General features: G+C 40.8%; 1 protein-coding gene across 2 annotated transcripts in view; it reads left to right on the plus strand.

Annotated features, from left to right (window-relative positions):
- The window catches only part of LOC126475458 (integrator complex subunit 5), a 127,567-nt gene that overhangs the window by 66,995 nt on the left and 40,116 nt on the right, over positions 1-20,456 (plus strand). The window lies entirely within an intron of this gene.

A 20,456-nucleotide genomic window follows, 5' to 3' on the forward strand; every position in this document is an offset into this window, starting at 1 on the left:
ACATGAGCCTGAATTTTTCCTGATTTTACCTTAGTTTTCATTATGTGAATTGTACATAGTGGGAAGTAGTGTGTTTCTTGATTAGTTTCAGAATGTGGGAGCTGGAATTTTGATGGTAAGACACTCTGTTATGCTATGCCTCTTTTACTGTCTCCCTATGGTGTTTCTAAAGCATTTGCGAGATGCTCTCAAGCTGACTAAACAAATCCATGACAAATCACCCACTACTTTGTATCATCTTCTCCCTTTTAATTCGCCTATTACGTGAAAAGTACCCTAGTTTGAGCAGATAAAGCAAACTGGAAACTAAAAATATAATGTTGTACCTGTTTGAATAAATATCAGTGCCATTCATCTATAAAACTTCATATGCAGCCACTAGTGCCATCTGAAGGTCAATATACTAGCCTTACTATGTTGTCACTGTATAAACAGTACAACTGAGAGTGTTGCTGTGTTCAGTTGTGAAGGACATATACTAATGGCAGACCTGAGTAGGTGGAAGCTAGATGAGTCTTTCGAACACTGTTAAGTTGTTGTATAAAAAGGCATGCTGAATTTGTGCGCTGGAAAATGAAGATGCAATTGAGGTGAAGCTGGGCCTTTTTCATGCATCTTATGTGATACCATAATACAAAAATACTGTGGAGTATTAACAGAAATACATACAGACATATTGGAGATGAATACTCGAAATTTAAAATTGTCTTAGCCACAGTGTTTATTGATTGTGTGTCCTAGACGATTTGAAATTCAGAGTACATCACGGCTGCTATATCTCACTGCATTTTTGCAGATCATTAATGGAGAGTAACAGAGACAGTGTATTGGACAGTGGAGAAGAAAAGGAGGACATGAAAGGTCCAACAGTTCTGAAATATTATATCCAGCATCTGAAGGAACTACCAGTCAGATGAATATACACTTTCTTCCCCAAAATATTATGAACAAATATGCTCTGGAGAATTGATGATCAAATGTTGGAACATATTTATGAGGATTATTATATCCACAGTTACAATTCGTACAAGAAACAAATGATCCCTGAAAACTGCATTAATTCGAAGTCCAACTTAAAGGTAATTTGAGATTTTGTTACAAGTAAAAGGCAAACCTCACATCCATTCAGGTGAAACAAAAGATCTGAACTGAAGGATTTAAAAGAGTTTGTAAGAGTGCTCTTTGGCTGCATTAGATACGGTAGATCAGTAATCCATTATTGACACATTTGAGCCTGGGTTCTGCAAGCTACGAGAGCAGTTGCTCTGGACAGTATTAATGCATTTTGTCGTGTCTTCAAAGAAGAGTATATCATTTTGTCCAAGTTTATCACTGTGGTCATAGCTTACAAAGGGATTGAGAAAGACAATGTTATTATGCTGACAGTAGAAATGTTAGTGCTAAACATGAGTATGTTCATTAATGTTGAAAACGTAAGTAAGAAATGTGTATAAAGTAGTAACCAGAGCCAAATTTTTCTGAAATTTCCTGTTCTTCCATACATGACCTAGGGGAGAGAAATCAACACCTGGAGTGGTGCAGTTTGTTCATATGTCCACACACAGATATACAATAGATGTGGTTTTGTTCAATGCTGGCAGATTACAAAGAAATTAGCAGCAATGTGTCCACAGAACATTGCTGTTGGAGCTAGTAAAATTATAAAAACAGCTAGAGTACAAAAATGCTTTTTACATTTGATATTTTTATGAACATGTTGGTAAGTGGGGATTCTTATTATGTGATTCTTGATCAGGACAGAAAAAGAATGTTTTTCATTGAGAATGTTATGTTATATTGTCATCAAAGACAACTAAAAATTTCCAATCTTGAGATGTGTGTATATTTGACGGTACAAACTCTGCGGGAGAATTCTTGTTGATTATGTACAATTGCAAACTGATGAACTACAGGTCGTGTCACAGAATAAATATTTCATCATCTGACTTTGCTCTCTTATCTAAAGACCACTTTTTGTATGAAGATCCAGAGCTGTGTTAACATATGCAGGCTAAGATTTGGTACTGAAGCAGACATTCCTGTTGCTTCATCTGATAATGAGATCGCCATGACTAGTGCAGTTCAGATACGACAGAAATGATATGGCATGTTTGTATGTTACGATTGTCAACTGACCAGACTTACATTCTGCTGAGTTTTAATCACTTAATTGAAACTCCACATTAGAACTTTAGTTACGAATAAGGGAAGAACATGTGATGACACAGAAACTTTTATTTTGAAAAATGTGACTCTGCAAGTTCTGCATGTGTTAATATATATTGTTTTAAGCAAATGTGTAGCTTCTTGCCAAATAGTACCTCATATATGACTCATGAATCTAACAAAAGTAGAACAAAAATGAAACTTTATGATTAGGTACTGAAGTAGATGCAGTGTTGACTGGCCACTGTGTCATCCTCTGTCATACGGCGGTATTGGGGGGGAGGGGGGGGGGGGTCAGCACAGTGGTGCACTTTTGGCAGTTGTCAGCATTTAGACCCTGCAGACCTCTGAAACAGGTAGCTCCACAATTGGCATCATGAGGCTGAGTGCATTCTAGTCCAGTCCTCCCACCAAGGAAAAATCCTTGACAGTACCAGGTATCAAATGCGCCCTCCACATGGCACCCATCTACACTGACCATTCAGCCTGTGAACCTGCTGGACACAAGTGTCTACTAAGTGGTACAGTTTCTCTAGTGACTTGTGCCTCTTTAGTCTTTATATTCATGAACTTTTCGAAGATTGATTGTACACAAAATAAGAGTTTTAAGGATAAATTACCTTGATCATTGGTGAAACAAACATATCTTCATATTATAAAGTCATTTTTATTTGGTTTTAACTGTTCAAGCTGAGGCACTTACCTTTTTAGTAAGAGCCCAAGGCTCTAATTATGTTCAGGAATTGACTGAATGTGACTTTTGTTAGAAACCCTGTTTGTGAAAGAACTGCACTTTCGTAGGAGTCTTCAAATGTCTCTGACTGGTATCTACCTTCTCCACATATAGGTTTAAGTAGCCTTTCCACTTTTGAATGACTCCAAGTACATGCTTCTAGGTACTTGATGTTGTGAATTGTTTCAGTAACTGACTGCTGATTGTGTAGTCTAACAGTGTCCTTTCTTTTTGTTTATTTCAGCACATTACATTACATTTATTTGTAATGAAGGTCAGCCACTAGTCTATTTATCTGTGAGTTTTCCTGCTGATTCTGGCTAGAGTGATCAGAGATGGGCGGCCATGTGTGCATGAGTTGTGCTTGCTTGTGTGAATGTACGTGTGTTTTCTGAAGAAAGCTTTGGCTGAACACTCAAAGTATAACGGTCTTTGCATTGTGTCTGTCTGCGTCTAAATGGGTCATCTTTACGGCGAGGAACAATATATCCTTTTCAGTATATTGTTGATCTTCCAATGTGGACTTTCAACTGTTTGACTTTTCCTGCTGCTTTTGTTTCTTAACACATCTTATCATGTTCCCCGTTGCTATAAAGTTTCTTTATTCAACTGCATGCCTGTTCAGACATTTCTTAAGCACTTGATTTGTATCCTGATTATCTGAAACTTGGATACTGGCAGTACACCACTAATTCTGAAACTTACAAATAGTTTGAAAGATAAATTCAGTATCCATTTATTTGTACAGTTTGTGACTAGCTGTTAATGAGATTTGGTATAATTTGATAATTAACCAGTAATAATAGTGTATTTTATACCAACATATGTCTTGATAGATGGATGCATGTTGATCTGAAAATCCATATTTACCAAAGTTTTAAAAACAAAATCATTAGTTGCACTCTTGTCTGGTCATCTATTTTTCATTCGTAGCAGCCTTGCTCAGAATAAAGTAAGATTATGATCCATATATGATTTTTAAATGTCCCAACAGTCTTTCCTCTATAGCATTACCTTTGTTGATATTCAGTGGACTGAAAGTGTGATATGATTAAGATTTATCGAAAACACACAGAAGATGACACTACATGATAAAATGGATGATTCATTTCACCAGTGAAAAGAATTATATAAAAGAGTTTTTATGGTCAGATGCTGCTGTCAGACATGAAACAAGGAACTCTTCAGTCAGTTCTGTCCAGAGTGCAGTCCTTATGTAAGTAAAACAAATTATAAATTGTATCAAAAGAAAATTCAGTCAAGAAATGTTATAAATTATGAGACAGAATTGCAGGTCAGTACCTACCATCAGGAGTTGAAATGTGTACTGCTGTTAATATACACACATAAAAATAAAAGTGACACGCTTCCTAGCTTTCAAAACTGATATTCGTTCCTCAGGGAGAAGAGACCCGGTAGTTGGAGAAGGTTAAAAACAAAGGACAAGCCACACAGATCACAGGACGAGAGGGACCCACGTATATTGAGGGCAAGGGTAGGAAACAATATATTATATGTCATAATAGGACATGTGCTGTAAGATACTGAATAAGGACCATAAGTCAAACATGTTTTCTGGCTGGCTGCAGTCCACAAAGGTTTCATAATGTTATGTAGACAAAGGCCAACCGTTACATTTTGTTTATTGACAGGATTGCTGTACTTGCTGTGTAAAATGTAACACTGCAAGCTGCATATTTTGTTTGTAGCATATACAAAGAACCCCCCCCCCCCTCTCCCCCCATTAACCATGGACCTTGCCGTTGGTGGGGAGGCTTGAGTGCCTCAGCGATACAGATAGCCGTATCGTAGGTGCAACCACAATGGAGGGGTATCGGTTGAGAGGCCAGACAAATGTGTTGTTCCTGAAGAGGGGCAGTAGCCTTTTCAGTAGTTGCAGGGACAACAGTCTAGATGATTGACTGATCTGGCCTTGTAAGATTAATCAAAACGACCTTGCAGTGCTGGTACTGTGAACGGCTGAAAGCAAGGGGAAACTACAGCCATAATTTTTTCCAAGGGCATGCAGCTTTACTGTATGGTTAAATGATTATGACATCCTCTTGGGTAAAATATTCCAGAGGTAAAATAGTCCCCCAATCGGATGTCTGGGCGGGGACTACTCAGGAGAATCTTGTTATCAGGAGAAAGAAAACTGGTGTTCTACGGATCGGAGCATGGAATGTCAGATCCCTTAATCGGGCAGGTGGGTTAGAAAATTTAAAAAGGAAAATGCATAGGTTGGAGTTAGATATAGTGGGAATTAGTGAAGTTCGGTGGCAGGACGAACAAGACTTCTAGTCAGGTGAATACAGGGCTATAAATACAAAATAAAATAGGGGTAATGCCAGAGTAGGTTTAATAATGAATAAAGAAATAGTAGCGCAAGTCAGTTACTACAAACAGCATAGTGAATCCATTATTGTAGCCAAGATAGAGACGAAGCTCACATCTACCACAGTAGTACAAGTTTATATGCCAACTAGCTCCGCAGATGGCGAAGAGATTGAAGAAATGTATGATGGGATAAAAGAAATTATTCAGACAGTGAAGGGAGATGAAAATTTAATAGTCATGGGGGACTGGAATTCAATAGTAGGAAAAGGAAGAGAAGGAAAAGTAGTAGCTGAATATGGACTGGGGATATGGAATGAAAGAGGAAGCTGCCTGGTAGAATTTTGTTCAGAGCATAACTTAATCATAGCTAACACTTGGTTTAAGAATCACAAAAGAAGGTTGTATATGCGGAAGAGACCTGGAGACACTGGACTGTTTCAGGTAGATTATATAATGGCAAGACAGAGATTTAGGAACCAGATTTTAAATTGTAAGACATTTCCAGGGGCAGATGTGGACTCTGATCACAATCTATTGGTTATGAACTGTAGATTAAAACTGAAGAAACTGCAAAAAGGTGGGAATTCAAGATGGGACCTGGATAAACTGAAGGGACCAGAGCTTGTAGAGATTTTCAGAGAGAGCATTATGGAACGATTGGCAGGAACAGGGAAAAGAAATACAGTAGAAGAGGAATGGGTAGCTCTGAGAGATGAAATAGTGAAGACAGCAGAGGATCAAGTTGGTAAAAAGACGAGTGCTAGTAGAAATCCTTGAGTAACGGAAGAGATATTGAATTTAATTGATAAAAGGAGAGAATACAAAAATACAGTAAATGAATCAGGTGAAAAGGGATACAAACATCTCAAAAATGAGATTGACAGGAAGTGCAAAATAGCTAAGCAGGAATGGCTAGAGGACTAATGAAAGGATATAGAGGCATATACCACTGGGGGTAAGATAGATACTGCCTACAGGGAAGTTAAAGAGACCTTTGGAGAAAAGAGAAACATTTGTATGAAATCAAGAGCTCAGATGAAAAACGAGTTCTAAGCAAAAAAGGGAAAGCAGAAAGGTGGAAGGAGTATATAGGGGGGTCTATAAAAGGGCGATGTACTTGGGGGCAATATTATGGAAATGGAAGAGGTCGTAGATGAAGATGGAATGGGAGATATGATACTGCTTGAAGTTTTTGACAGAGTACTGAAAGACCTAGGTCGAAACAAGGCCCCGGGAGTAGAAAACATTCCATTAGAACTACTGATAGCCTTGGGAGAACCAGCCCTGACAACTCTACCCTCTGGTGAGGAAGACATATGAGACAGGTGAAATACCCTCAGACTTCAAGAAGAATATAATAATTCCAATCCCTAAGAAAGCAGGTGTTGACAGGGGTGAATATTACTGATCTATTAGCTTAATAAGTTACAGCTGCAAAATACTGACACAAATTCCTTACAGATGAATGGAAAAACTGGTAGAAGCTGACCTTGGGGAAGATTGGTTCGGATTCTGCAGAAATGTTAGATCACGTGAGGCAATACTGACGCTACAACTTATCTTAGAAGACAGATTAAGGAAAAGCAAACCTTCATTTCTAGCGTTTGTAGACTTGGAGAAAGGTTTTTACAGTGTTGACTGGAATACTCTCTTTCAAATTCTGAAGGTGGCAGGTGTCAAATACAGAGAGCGAAAGGCTATTTACAATTTGTACAGAAACCAGATGGCAGTTGTAAGAGTCGAGGGGCATGAAAAGGAAGCAGTGGTTGGGAAGGGAGTGAGACAGGATTGTAGCCTATACCCGATGTTATTCAATCTGAATATTGAGCAAGCAGTAAAGGAAACAAAAGAAAAAATTGGAGTAGGAATTAAAATCCATGGTGAAGAAATAAAAATTGTGAAGTTTGCTGATGGCATTGTAATTCTGTCAGTGACAGCAAAGGACCTGGAAGAGCAGTTGAAAGGAATGGACAGTGTCTTGAAAGGAGTATATAAGATGAACATCAATAAAAGCAAAATGAGGATAATGAATGTAGCCTAATTAAATCAGATGATGCTGAGGGAATTAGATTAGGAAACGAGACACTTAAAGTAGTAGATGAAGTTTGCTATTTGGGGAGCAAAATAACTGATGATGATGGTCTAGGTAAAGAGGATATAAAATGTAGAATGGCAATGGCAAGAAAAGTATTTCTGAAGAAGAGAAATTTGTTAACATCGAATATAGATTTAAGTGTCAGGAAGTCTTTTCTAAATGTATTTGTATGGAATGTAGCCATGTATGGATGTGAAACATGGATAATAAATAGTTTCAACAAGAAGAGAATAGAAGCTTTCGAAATGTGGTGCTACAGAAGAATCCTGAAGATTAGATGGGTAGATCACGCAACTAATAAGGAGGTACTGAATAGAATTGGGGAGAAGAGGAATTTGTGGCACAACTTGAGTAGAAGAAGGGATCCGTTGGTAGGACATGTTCTGAGGCATCACGGGATCACCAATTTAGTATTGGAGGGCAGTGTGGAGGGCAAAAATCGTTAGAGGGAGGCCAAGAGATGAATACACTAATCAGATTCAGAAGGCTGTAGGGTGCAGTAGTTACTTGAAGATGAAGCAGCTTTCACAGGATAGAGTAGCATAGAGAGCTACATCAGATCAGTCTCTGGAATGACGACAACAACAAAGAACCATGGAAAATAAGTAATAGCATATACATTGCAATATGCTTCTAATTTTCTCAGTAATTAAATATAAATAAATATTCAGCATCTGAACTGAATAGTACATAAACTCCTAACAGCTTAGCAATGAACTTTCTGATACTGAGTGAAACAGTTAAAAAACTCAGTGAAGGAAAACAGTGTCCATAGTAGGCTGTACAGTTAAACGAGGTATGTGAGAAAAGTAATGAGACTAATTTTTAATCCACCAAAGTTGTTACTATTTTCAAACAACAACAACATTGTCCCCTGCAAAGTAGTTCCCCTTAACAGCTATACACCGGCAGAGTTGTCATTCCCAGTCTTGGTAGCAGCACTGATAGGGCGTTTGACATATCAGTCACATTCTTTTGTATGTTCTCCAGAGTTCCAAAATGACATACTTTTAAGATGTTTTTCAATTTCAGGAAAAGAAAGCAGTCACAAGGACTCAGATCAGGTGAAAAGGGGTGCTGTGGAACAACAGGAATGCCTTTTGAGCTCAAAAATTCCATGATGGAAGTGACTGTGTGACGTGGGGTATTGTCACAATTCAACATCCACTTGTCTGGCATGTCTGGTCTGACTGTGTTCACCATTTACTGAGCTCTTCAAGGATATCTTTGTAAAACACTTGGTTGACTGTTTGTCCTGGAGGAACAAATTCTTTATGCATGATATCCTTACTGTCAAAAAAAGCAAATCAGCATTGTTTTGATCTTTGATTTGCAAGGTTGGTCTTCAATGTGTTCTTGGCCTTCCAAAAAGGATTTGTATCAACAAAAAACTTGTACTCTTGATCAGAAAAGTTCCCCTTAGTCCTGTTTCAACTTTAAAAGGTCACACTTTTGGATTCCCCAAGTTTAGGACAAAACTTGATGATATATATTTTTCTAAATTCTGCAGATCCATTTTTGTAATATGCAGCAAAAATACAACTTTACTGATGGTGCTTTCAAAAATCACATGATGGCTACACCGAGCTACAACTCAGAGTGAGCATCTGGAAGGGATGAACACACCCTTCTGCATGAGTAGAACAACACGGCATTGCCAGATCACTTGGATTGTCGTCAGTCTTACTACTTTTCTCACATACCTTGTATCCTTTACTTGTTGTGCAGTTGGCCAGTATGGAACTAACAAGGGAAATTTCCCATTGCACCCTCCTCAAATTTAGTGGTAAGATGGTCCAATGAATAGCAGCACTGATATAGCTCATTGAAAACTGAACACAGATCAAGTGTGAAAACAGGAAGAAGGTGTACTGAACAGTGAAAAAGAAGCAATATAGAAAGAGTGAATGGCCGAAGCTCAACAAGTGCAATATTGAGCATAAATGAACAGCCATAGCGTCGTGGTGTTGTACTGTAAAGTGGGAAAGTCATGTTCAGAACTCCATCATGCACTTTATTTTTATTTTATTTTTTCCTCACAACATTATGAAATGTCCATCTGGTCATTGAAATGTGTGTTCTAGTTTCTGTAGCTGTTATACTACACATTGGTTATAGAATATGAGTCATGTGGTAGGAATACATTACCGTTGCAGGTAAACGTGATGAGTAGTGGAGAGTGGGCGAGATACCACATAGGTGTCTCACAAAAATGAAAATAACAAATAAACGGCGTGAACTATGTTACAACAAAGGAATTCAAGAGTTAAAACTTCCAAAATGGAACACAAATTCAAAAATATTAAAATATATGTATGGACAGGGCACAGAGAAACTGTGTGGTTGTGAAACTGTTGCATGCATTCATTGCAGCTTATGTGACAAACTATTACCTTTTTACTTCCTTGCGAGTGACTCCTTTCACATTCATACGAACTCCTAAATCAGGCAAGGAGGCATATCTCACTTACCAGGCATACAAGTTAGGTGTGTAGGTAAGAGATTCCTATCATATGACACACATGCTGTCACTAATGCCATGTGTGACTCACCAGACATGTTTTCTGGTGGAGGATTCAGTTGACCTGTTACCTTTTCATCAAATGTTTGCAGTTTCCTTTCGGAAGCCGCTTCCTTTCAGCTGCATAGAGTTATTGTGCAGAATCAGCTGTCAATATAAGTCCTATTCTTAAACAACTCACTGTTGCAAACAGACGTTACACCACGACACAGACACAAATTTGAATACAGCAAGCAGTGGGGTGAGGGGGGAGGGGAGGCAGAGGGGGAGGTATTGGCACGTCTGTTTTATATTTTTTTCCCCCCCTCTTTTTAACTTTTTTCCCCACTGTTCATTACACCTTCCTGTTTTCATGCTTGATCTGTGTTCAATTTTTGATGGGCTGTCTAGTGGGCCCTCTTGCCACTAAATCTGAGGGGGGTGAGTTGGGGAGTTTCCCTTGTAAGTAATTTTCAAGCACCTACAAGACATTGCCGAATATTGCATTACATATATACACGATGGAAAACCATTAAACATAACAGCAATTATATTTAAGTTCAGCAGAATCAGTCTTATTTATTTATACATAGGTATTATGCAATATGTTGTTTGTGATGAGGCAAACAGTCAAAACGTCATTCCATAGGTGAAACCATTCATGAAATAATCCATCTACATTATAATCTAAGAAAAAAAAATTGTCCTAGAACCATATAATTATGTCATATCGTGCGTGAACCACAATACTTCCACATACAGGCAGATTGTAGCGCAGTCGTTAGGCATTTGTTTTGTTTTGGTACATCAGTGGCACTTGTCTGTCTAGTAGGCTCTCAGAGACCAGTGTGGCCTGAACTCCCAGTTGGTGCACATCGACAGCGCAGAAAGATCCGTATATACCTTCTTTTCTGTGTTTACTTCGTAGATTCTTACTTAAATTGTGTGTGAGTTTCGTATAGGAGGTGTAATTTCGAGTTTTAGTTACTGTAATCGTAAATTCAGGCAGATTGTAGTGCAGTCGTTAGCCATTTGTACAGGTTAGTTCATACATTCTTTGCGTGTTTCCCTTGCGTTATCTAGGCACGGACTCGTGTTTCAGTAATGTTTGTTCAACATCTATTAGAATGGACAGGGACTGTGATTGCTGTGTTCGGATGAGGGCTGAGTTGGCATCCCTTCGCTCACAGCTGTAGGCGGTTCTGACTTCGGTCACGCAGCTTGAGGCTGCTGTCAATGGGCACCACTGTGGGGAGCCAGACTTGGGTATCACGGGGTTGTCAACCTCGTCCCGTCTGTCCCCAGATCGGTCTGCCGCTGTGGTTGCCCCGGTTGCTACCCGCAGTGAGGCTGGTTGATTGGGAGGTCGTTCCAAGGCGTGGCAGGCAGCGAAAGACGTCCCCAGAGGCTGATCAGAAAGCCTCCCCGGTGCGTTTGACAAACAGGTTTCAGGTACTGTCTCTGGCTGAGCCAGATGCAGCTGCCTGCCTTGTTTCAGAGGATGATTCTCAGCCTTCAAGCTCCGGGCAATCACAGAGGGTGGGCTTATTGGTAGTTATGAGCTCCAATGTTAGGCGCGTAATGGGGCCCCTTAGGGATATGGCGGCTAAGGAGGGGAAGAAATCCAGTTTGCATTCTGGGTGGAGTCATTTCTGATGTGGAAAGGGTCCTTCCGGATGCCATGAAGAGCACAGGGTGCAGCCAGCTGCAGGCGGTGGCACATGTCAGCACTAATGACGTGTGTCGCTTTGGATCTGAGGAAATTCTCTCTGTATTCCAGCGGCTATCTGTTTTGGTGAAGGCTGCCAGTCTTGCTTACGAGATGAAGGCACAGCTCACCATCTGCAGCATCGTTGACGGAACCGACTGCGGACCTTTGGTGCAGAGCCGGATGGAGGGTCTGAATCAGAGGCTCAGGCGGTTTTGCGACCATGTTGGCTGCAGATTCCTTGACTTTCGCTATAGGGTGGTGGGGTTTCGGGTTCCGCTGAATAGGTCAGGAGTTCACTACACTCAGCTGGCGGCTACACGGGTAGCGAAGGCTGTGTGACGTGGACTGGGCGGTTTTTTAGGTTAGAAGGCCTCGGGAAAGTATGGGATGGGCTGCAATCTCAAAGGATGCATGGCAAATACAGGACGTGTTTGGATCAAGGAACAGTCGGAATTGTAGTTGTAAATTGTTGTAGTTGTGCTGGGAAAGTCCCTGAGCTTCAAGCACTAATAGAAAGCACAGAAGCTGAAATCGTTATAGGGGCAGAAAGCTGGCTAAAGCCTGAAATAAGTTCTGCAAAAATTGTTACGAAGTCTCAGACGGTGTTCAGGAAAGATAGGTTAGGCAGAATTGGTTGTGGAGTGTTTGTTTCTGTCAGTAGTGGTTTATCTTGTAGTGAAGTCGAAGTAGATACTCCGTGCGAATTGGTATGGGTGGAGGTTATACTTAACAGCCGAACTAAGTTAATAATTGGCTCTTTCTACCGACCCCCAGACTCCGATGATATAGTTGCTGAACAGTTCAGAGAAAATTTGAGTCTCGTAACAAATAAATTCCCCACTCATACGGTTATAGTTGGTGGGGACTTCAACTTTCCCTCGGTATGTTGGCAAAAATGCTTGTTCAAAACCGGTGGTAGGCAGAAAACATCTTCCGAGATTGTCCTAAATGCTTTCTCCGAAAATAATTTCGAGCAGTTAGTCCACGAACCCACGCGAATTGTAAATGGTTGCGAAAACGCACTTGACCTCTTAGCCACAAACAATCCAGAGCTAATAGAGAGCATCATGACTGATACAGGGATTAGTGATCACAAGATCGTTGTAGCTAGGCTCAATACCGTTTCTTCCAAATCCACCAGAAACAAACGCAAAATAATTTTATTTAAAAAAGCGCATAAAGTGTCACTAGAAGCCTTCCTAAGAGACAATCTCCATTCCTTCCAAACTGACTATGCAAATGTAGACGAGATGTGGCTCAAATTCAAAGATATAGTAGCAACAGCAATTGAGAGATTCATACCTCATAAATTGGTAAGAGATGGAACTGATCCCCCATGGTACACAAAACAGGTCTGAACACTGTTGCAGAGGCAACGGAAAAAGCATGCAAAGTTCAGAAGAATGCGAAATCTCAAAGATTGGCTAAAATTTAAAGACACGCGAAATTTGGCACGGACTTCAATGTGAGATGCCTTTAATAGGTTCCACAACAAAACATTGTCTCGAAATTTGGTGGAAAATCCAAAGAAATTCTGGTCGTATGTAAAGTACACAAGCGGCAAGACACAGTCAATACCTTCGCTGCGCAGTAGATGTAGATGTAGATACAAACTGAGGCTGAAATCAGATGTTCTAATTTCTAGCAAAGTTACATTCCAAGATGTACAAAGATGTACATTATCAGTAGTGATCAGTGTTAACTTTGAATGTATCTTTACTAGAAATTAGAATGGCTGATTTCAGCCTCAGTCTGTATGTGGAAGTGTTGTAGTTCATGTGTAATATGATGTGATTAAATGGTTCTTGAAGGATGTCTTCTTCCATAGGTTATGACGTAGATGGATTATTTCACATAGGGCTCCACATATGGGATGACTTTTCAATTCTATATCACATCATGTACTACAGGTTGCTTAATGCTTATGTATAAGTAACAATGACGTGTTGAGTTGCAGACAGGCACAATATTGATATTCCAACATTATTTTCATTGTTTGATTATGCTTCTATGTAATTTAAGCTTAGTTGTTGTTGTGATTGTGTTTAATGGCTTTCTACATTGTGTGTGCGTGTGTGTGTGTGTGTGTGTGTGTGTGTGTGTGTAATACTCAACCACGTTGATGTATTCTTTTTTTGTAAATGCTCAAAAATGACTCGTGTCGAAATCGACCAATTGCGCAATGAATAAAAGATATTTTTGTACAGCCTACTACATTATTTTCCGTCATAAAATTTTAGGAGGCTGTGGACCCAAATATGAACAAAATTTTCAAGTTAAAAAATTACTGATATTACATATTCCTCATTTAAGAGAAACTGAATATAGTTCTCCCTCCACTTGTCTAAATTAATATGAGATTTAGGAACAGTCTACATCTATTAAGAGGAACAAATCTGAAATAATCAAATTTACTTTAAAGAGAACAAAGTCCATAAATGTGCCCCTAGGCAATGTCTTTTTTTTCTGTTTGCATTTGTGCATATGCTTGACAGGTTGTACAGTACAAGGAAGGTATGAGGATCGCTCCAAAAGAAGTGTACACTATTTTTGTAAAAATACAGTTTTCATTCTGCATGTGTGAAAGTTTTACAGTGTGTAGATACATCCTTCCCGCTTGTTTTCAAACTTAGTTCAACCTGTTCCCGTGAGTGGCGCCGTCACAGCATGTCTTCAAGATGGCTCCTACACTTGACGTTCGTCAGAAGCAATGTGCTGTCATAGAATTCCTCTGCTGTGAAAACGAGACAGTGGGAAACATCCACAAGAGGTTGAAAAAGGTGTATGGAGATGCTGCTGTCGATCGCAGTACAGTTAGTCGGTGGGCAAGCAGGTTACATGATGAAAGCAGGTACGGCTATATTGAGGATTGTCTACATCTAAATTGATACTCCGCAAGCCACCCAACGGTGTGTGGCGGAGGGCACTTTACGTGCCACTGTCATTACCTCCCTTTCCTGTTCCAGTCGCGTATGGTTCGCGGGAAGAACGACTGTCTGAAAGCCTCCGTGCGCGCTCTAATCTCTCTAATTTTACATTCGTAATCTCCTCGGGAGGTATAAGTAGGGGGAAGCAATATATTCGATACCTCATCCAGAAACGCACCCTCTCGAAACCTGGCGAGCAATCTACACCGCGATGCAGAGCGCCTCTCTTGCAGAGTCTGCCACTTGAGTTTATTAAACATCTCCGTAACGCTTTCACGGTTACCAAATAACCCTGTGACGAAACGCGCCGCTCTTCTTTGGATCTTCTCTATCTCCTCCGTCAGACCGATCTGGTACGGATCCCACACTGATGAGCAATACTCAAGTATAGGTCGAACGAGTGTTTTGTAAGCCACCTCCTTTGTTGATGGACTACATTTTCTAAGGACTCTCCCAATGAATCTCAACCTGGTACCCGCCTTACCAACAATTAATTTGTCCTCGCAGCAGCAGTCCTCGTACTGCACACGCTACAGACAATGTGCAGAGAGTTAACGAATTTGTGACTGCTGACAGACGCATCACAGTGAACGAATTGTCACACTACATTGGGATAGGGGAAGGAAGTGTTTGCAGAATACTGAAAGTGTTGGCGTTAAAAAAGGTTTGTGCCAGGTGGGTTCCCAGGATGTTGACAGTGGCTCACAAAGGAACAAGAAAAACAGTATGAAGCGAATTTTTGGAACAGTACGAGAATGGTGTAGATGAATTTCTTGGAAGAATTGTGACAGGTGATGAAACATGGCTCCACCAATTTTCACCAGAGACGAAGAGGCAATCAATGGAGTGGCATCATGCAAATTCACCCAAGAAAAAAAATTCAAAACTACACCTTCTGCTGGAAAAGTTATGGCTATGGTGTTTTTTGATTCCGAAGGACTCTTGCTTGTGGACATCATGCCAAATGGAATCACCATAAATTCTGATGCATATGTGACGACACTGAAGAAACTTCAAGCTTGACTGAGTCGTGTTCGACCACATCAGCAAAAGTAGGATGTTTTGCTGTTGCATGACAATGCACAGCCACATGTAAGTCAAAAAACCATGGAAGCAATCACAAAACTCGGATGGACAACACTGAAACACCTGCCTTGCAGTCCTGACCTGGCTCCATGTGACTATCATCTATTTGGGAAACTGAAGGACTCTCTTCGTGGAACAAGGTTTGAAGATGATGACTCCCTTGTGCACAGTGCCAAACAGTGACTCCAACAGGTTGGTCCAGAATTTTACCGTGCGGGTATACAGGCGCAGGTTCCAAGATGACTTAAGGCAGTTGAGAGGGATGGGAATTATGTGGAGAAATGAAAATATTGTTCCTAAAGGATGTATCTACACACTGTAAAACTTTCAAACATGTAGAATAAAAGATGGATTTAAAAAGTAGTGTTCATTTCTTTTGGAGCGACCCTCGTTTGCATTTTGCAGATGCATGTTTTGGTGAAAAAAATTCATGCACATCACACAACATAGCTTCCTATCCCTGGTAGGAATCTTATGCACTGTTTGACCAATAAGAATAAAGTTTGGTCAGATTGTTTATAAAGGGCAGATGTGATTCATAATGTTTTGTTATTTGTTTCTGTCTGTGATGCTCATCACCAACAAAAACAAAAATAGCACACTGGAATTTGTAGAGGACACAATTCATCTGGAAATCCAGTGTAGAAATTAGCTTAACAAAAATAAAAATAACACTGGAAAAAGGGATGTAAACTGAAATTTTAAATAAAATCTTTGACATGAAAGTTAATAACCTTGATAAATAATTTTGTTGCCCATATATGTGGTGTCTGTTGCCTGTCAACTGTTAAAATTTTTACAGTTTGAGCACATTAACAAGTTTAGTTGTCTCATTATTTTAATGCATCTAAAATACTGTCTTGAAATAATTTCATTGTCGGTACCTTAGAAATATAATAAAAAGTTACTGAAGTACATTGACAGTAAGAACCATGGGTAAGTGGTAGACTACAGATTGTAAGGTCCAGGACTAAGTCCTCTGTTTTACCAGATTTTTTTGTGTTATTTATTGCTTCTTGCACCACAGGCGTTGATTTGAAAAATGCCAAGTTTCACCCTGGTTCAAAGCTCACATTAAACAGGTAAATCCCAGTATAATGAACTGGGTAAGTCATATCAAAGATCAGAGGAAGGCAAGGTCATAAGACTTCCAACAGGATCATATGTATTAAACCTTTGTGTTTAAGATGTGTATACCTTTAAGAATAATGTATGGAAAGTTCTAGTTGAATATTACGAATTATTTAGCAGAAGCGCTGTGTTGTCGATAGGTATACAAACAAAGGGTACAGAGCTTTGCTGTCTTTCAGAATGAAATTCCTTTTTCAAGCTTGTAGGAAAAAATCCACCCAAACACACACACTCGCTCACATGCACACGCCTGTCTCCCTACATTATGCTGTTCCTCGGTAGTTCGCTTTTTCAACAACACTCATAGGAAGGTTTTGTTTTTAGATAAGTTAAATTAGTAGCTAACACTTGGACATGAATCATCAGTTCCCATGTAGTGAAATGTTATCCCAGCTTTATCTCTGAAAATAATTGCATTGTGGATAACTGTATAGTGCTTAGAAATACATGTTATCTTCAATTTTAAAACAAAACAGAAAATTTGTTGGGATACAAAGTTCATCAAAATCTAAAATTCCTATAAGTATGACAGGTCAGCCATGTATAAGATAAAATGCATGTTGTGTGACACTAAAGAGTGATGAGGAGGGATTTTAAATTAAAATATGATGAGCAGAAAGGTGCATTCAGCCTGAACAACTACAGTAGATCATCCATTGCCCCCCATGCTTTTGATACTGGAAGTTCACTAAACGAACTAGATGCAGATCTTGAAGTTTTATATACACAGTGGTAAAAAAAAAAGGGGGAGGGGGACTAGAGTTAACTGAAGAACTGGAAATATTTCTGCATAATAGTGAGAGCAAGAGCATTTTAATTGGTCAAGTCATGAGTGCCTTGAGTGTTTTCTTTATAAACTTTGTGATGATGCTACAATAAACTGCAAAAGTACATTTCAGGATCAGATTAATGTGCCTCTTATTTAAACTGCTAGTTCAGTTGCCACATGCAGACAGAACTGACATAACATAACCCAATGACTGTGGTAAATGCACATGATTGTCAGTGATGTATTAGTACTTCACTGCCACTATAACAGCAAATAGTTCTGTGCACTTCTCACTCGCACCACAGATGCAACAGTAAACGAACTGCAGTATTGGTGATACAAGGTGCTAGCTGCTGAAAGAAGTATGTAGGTTCAACAGGATCAGCAGAGTGTATGGAGGACAGAAAGTAAAGTAAGAGGGAGACTGTTTAGTCTGATGTTTTTTACTGTCTCTTTTTTACAAGAATCATCTATATTTTTCCTGAAGATTAGAATGCACTCTTGAAATGCATTGTGTGACTTGTGATCTTATCACAATTTTATATGACTGAGCCATATTTTAATATTTTACATATTATACACTCCTGGAAATTGAAATAAGAACACCGTGAATTCATTGTCCCAGGAAGGGGAAACTTTATTGACACATTCCTGGGGTCAGATACATCACATGATCACACTGACAGAACCACAGGCACATAGACACAGGCAACAGTGCATGCACAATGTTGGCACTAGTACAGTGTATATCCACCTTTCGCAGCAATGCAGGCTGCTATTCTCCCATGGAGATGATCGTAGAGATGCTGGATGTAGTCCTGTGGAACGGCTTGCCATGCCATTTCCACCTGGCGCCTCAGTTGGACCAGCGTTCGTGCTGGACGTGCAGACCGCGTGAGACGACGCTTCATCCAGTCCCAAACATGCTCAATGGGGGACAGATCCGGAGATCTTGCTGGCCAGGGTGGCACGGGATACATGCGGACGTGCATTGTCCTGTTGGAACAGCAAGTTCCCTTGCCGGTCTAGGAATGGTAGAACGATGGGTTCGATGACGGTTTGGATGTACCGTGCACTATTCAGTGTCCCCTCGACGATCACCAGTGGTGTACGGCCAGTGTAGGAGATCGCTCCCCACACCATGATGTCGGGTGTTGGCCCTGTGTGCCTCGGTCGTATGCAGTCCTGATTGTGGCGCTCACCTGCACGGCGCCAAACACGCATACGACCATCATTGGCACCAAGGCAGAAGCGACTCTTATCGCTGAAGACGACACGTCTCCATTCGTCCCTCCATTCACGCCTGTCGCGACACCACTGGAGGCGGGCTGCACGATGTTGGGGTGTGAGCGGAAGACGGCCTAACGGTGTGCGGGACCGTAGCCCAGCTTCATGGAGACGGTTGCGAATGGTCCTCGCCGATACCCCAGGAGCAACAGTGTCCCTAATTTGCTGGGAAGTGGCGGTGCGGTCCCCTACGGCACTGTGTAGGCTCCTGCAGTCTTGGCGTGCATCCGTGCATCGCTGCGGTCCAGTCCCAGGTCGACGGGCACGTGCACCTTCCGCCGACCACTGGCGACAACATCGATGTACTGTGGAGACCTCACGCCCCACGTGTTGAGCAATTCGGCGGTACGTCCACCCGGCCTCCCGCATGCCCACTATACGCCCTCGCTCAAAGTCCGTCAACTGCACATACGGTTCACGTCCACGCTGTCGCGGCATGCTGCCAGTGTTAAAGACTGCGATGGAGCTCCGTATGCCACGGCAAACTGGCTGACACTGACGGCGGCGGTGCACAAATGCTGCGCAGCTAGCGCCATTCGACGGCCAACACTGCAGTTCCTGGTGTGTCCGCTGTGCCGTGCGTGTGATCATTGCTTGTACAGCCCTCTCGCAGTGTCCGGAGCAAGTATGGTGGGTCCGACACACCGGTGTCAATGTGTTCTTTTTTCCATTTCCAGGAGTGTAGTTTTACCAAGCAGAATAAGAAACTGTTGCTCTGACAGTTTGATATAAATTGTTCTAAAATGAGGATGCTACTACATATGTGTATGCATCCAAATTTTATTCATGTAATTTTGTTCTGCTGCATTTGCATTTAAGTGCAATAAAAAAAAGGCATTGTGTGGAGACAAATTACAATATTTTTTACTTCTGTCATTGAAAATTAATGCAGATATTATATAAATTAATGTTGCCTATACACTGAAGAGCCAAAGAAACTGGTACACCTGCATAATATCGTGCAGGACCCCCGCGAGCATGCAGAAATGTCACAACACGATGTGCAAGGACTCGACTAATGTCTGAAGTAGTGCTGGAGGGAACTGACACCATGAATCGTGGAGGGCCATCCATAAATCTGTTAAGAGTATGAGGGAGTGGAGATACCTTCTCAATAGCACATTGCAACACATCCCAGATATGCTCAATAATGTTCATGTCTGGGGATTTTGGTGGCCAGCAGAAGTGTTTAAACTCAGAAGAGTGCTCCTGGAGCCACTCTGTAGTAATTCTGGATGTGTGAGGTGTCGCTTTCTCTGCTGAATTGTCCAAGTCCGTCAGAATGCACAATGTACATGAATGGAGTAGGTGATCACACTGGATGCTTACACATGTGTCACTTGTCAGAGTCACATCTAGGCATATCAAGTGCCCCATATCACTCCAACTGCACATGCCCCATGCCATTACAGAGCCTCCAACAGCTTGAACAGTCCCCTACTGACATGCAGGATCCATGGATTCCTGAGGTTGTCTCCATACGCATACACGACCATCTGCTCAATACAATTTGAAACAAGACTTGTCCAACCAGGCAACATGTTTCCAGTCATCAACAGTCCAATGTCAGTGTTGACAGGCCCAGGTGAGGCATAATGCTTTGTGTCATGAAGTTATCAGGGATACACGAGTGGGTCTTTAGCTCCAAAAGCCCATATTGATGATGTTTCGTTGAATGATTCACAAGCTGACACTTGTTGGTAGCCCAGCATTG

The sequence above is a fragment of the Schistocerca serialis genome, chromosome 4 (genome assembly GCF_023864345.2).
Source record: "Schistocerca serialis cubense isolate TAMUIC-IGC-003099 chromosome 4, iqSchSeri2.2, whole genome shotgun sequence".
NCBI classification, from domain to species: domain Eukaryota; kingdom Metazoa; phylum Arthropoda; class Insecta; order Orthoptera; family Acrididae; genus Schistocerca; species Schistocerca serialis.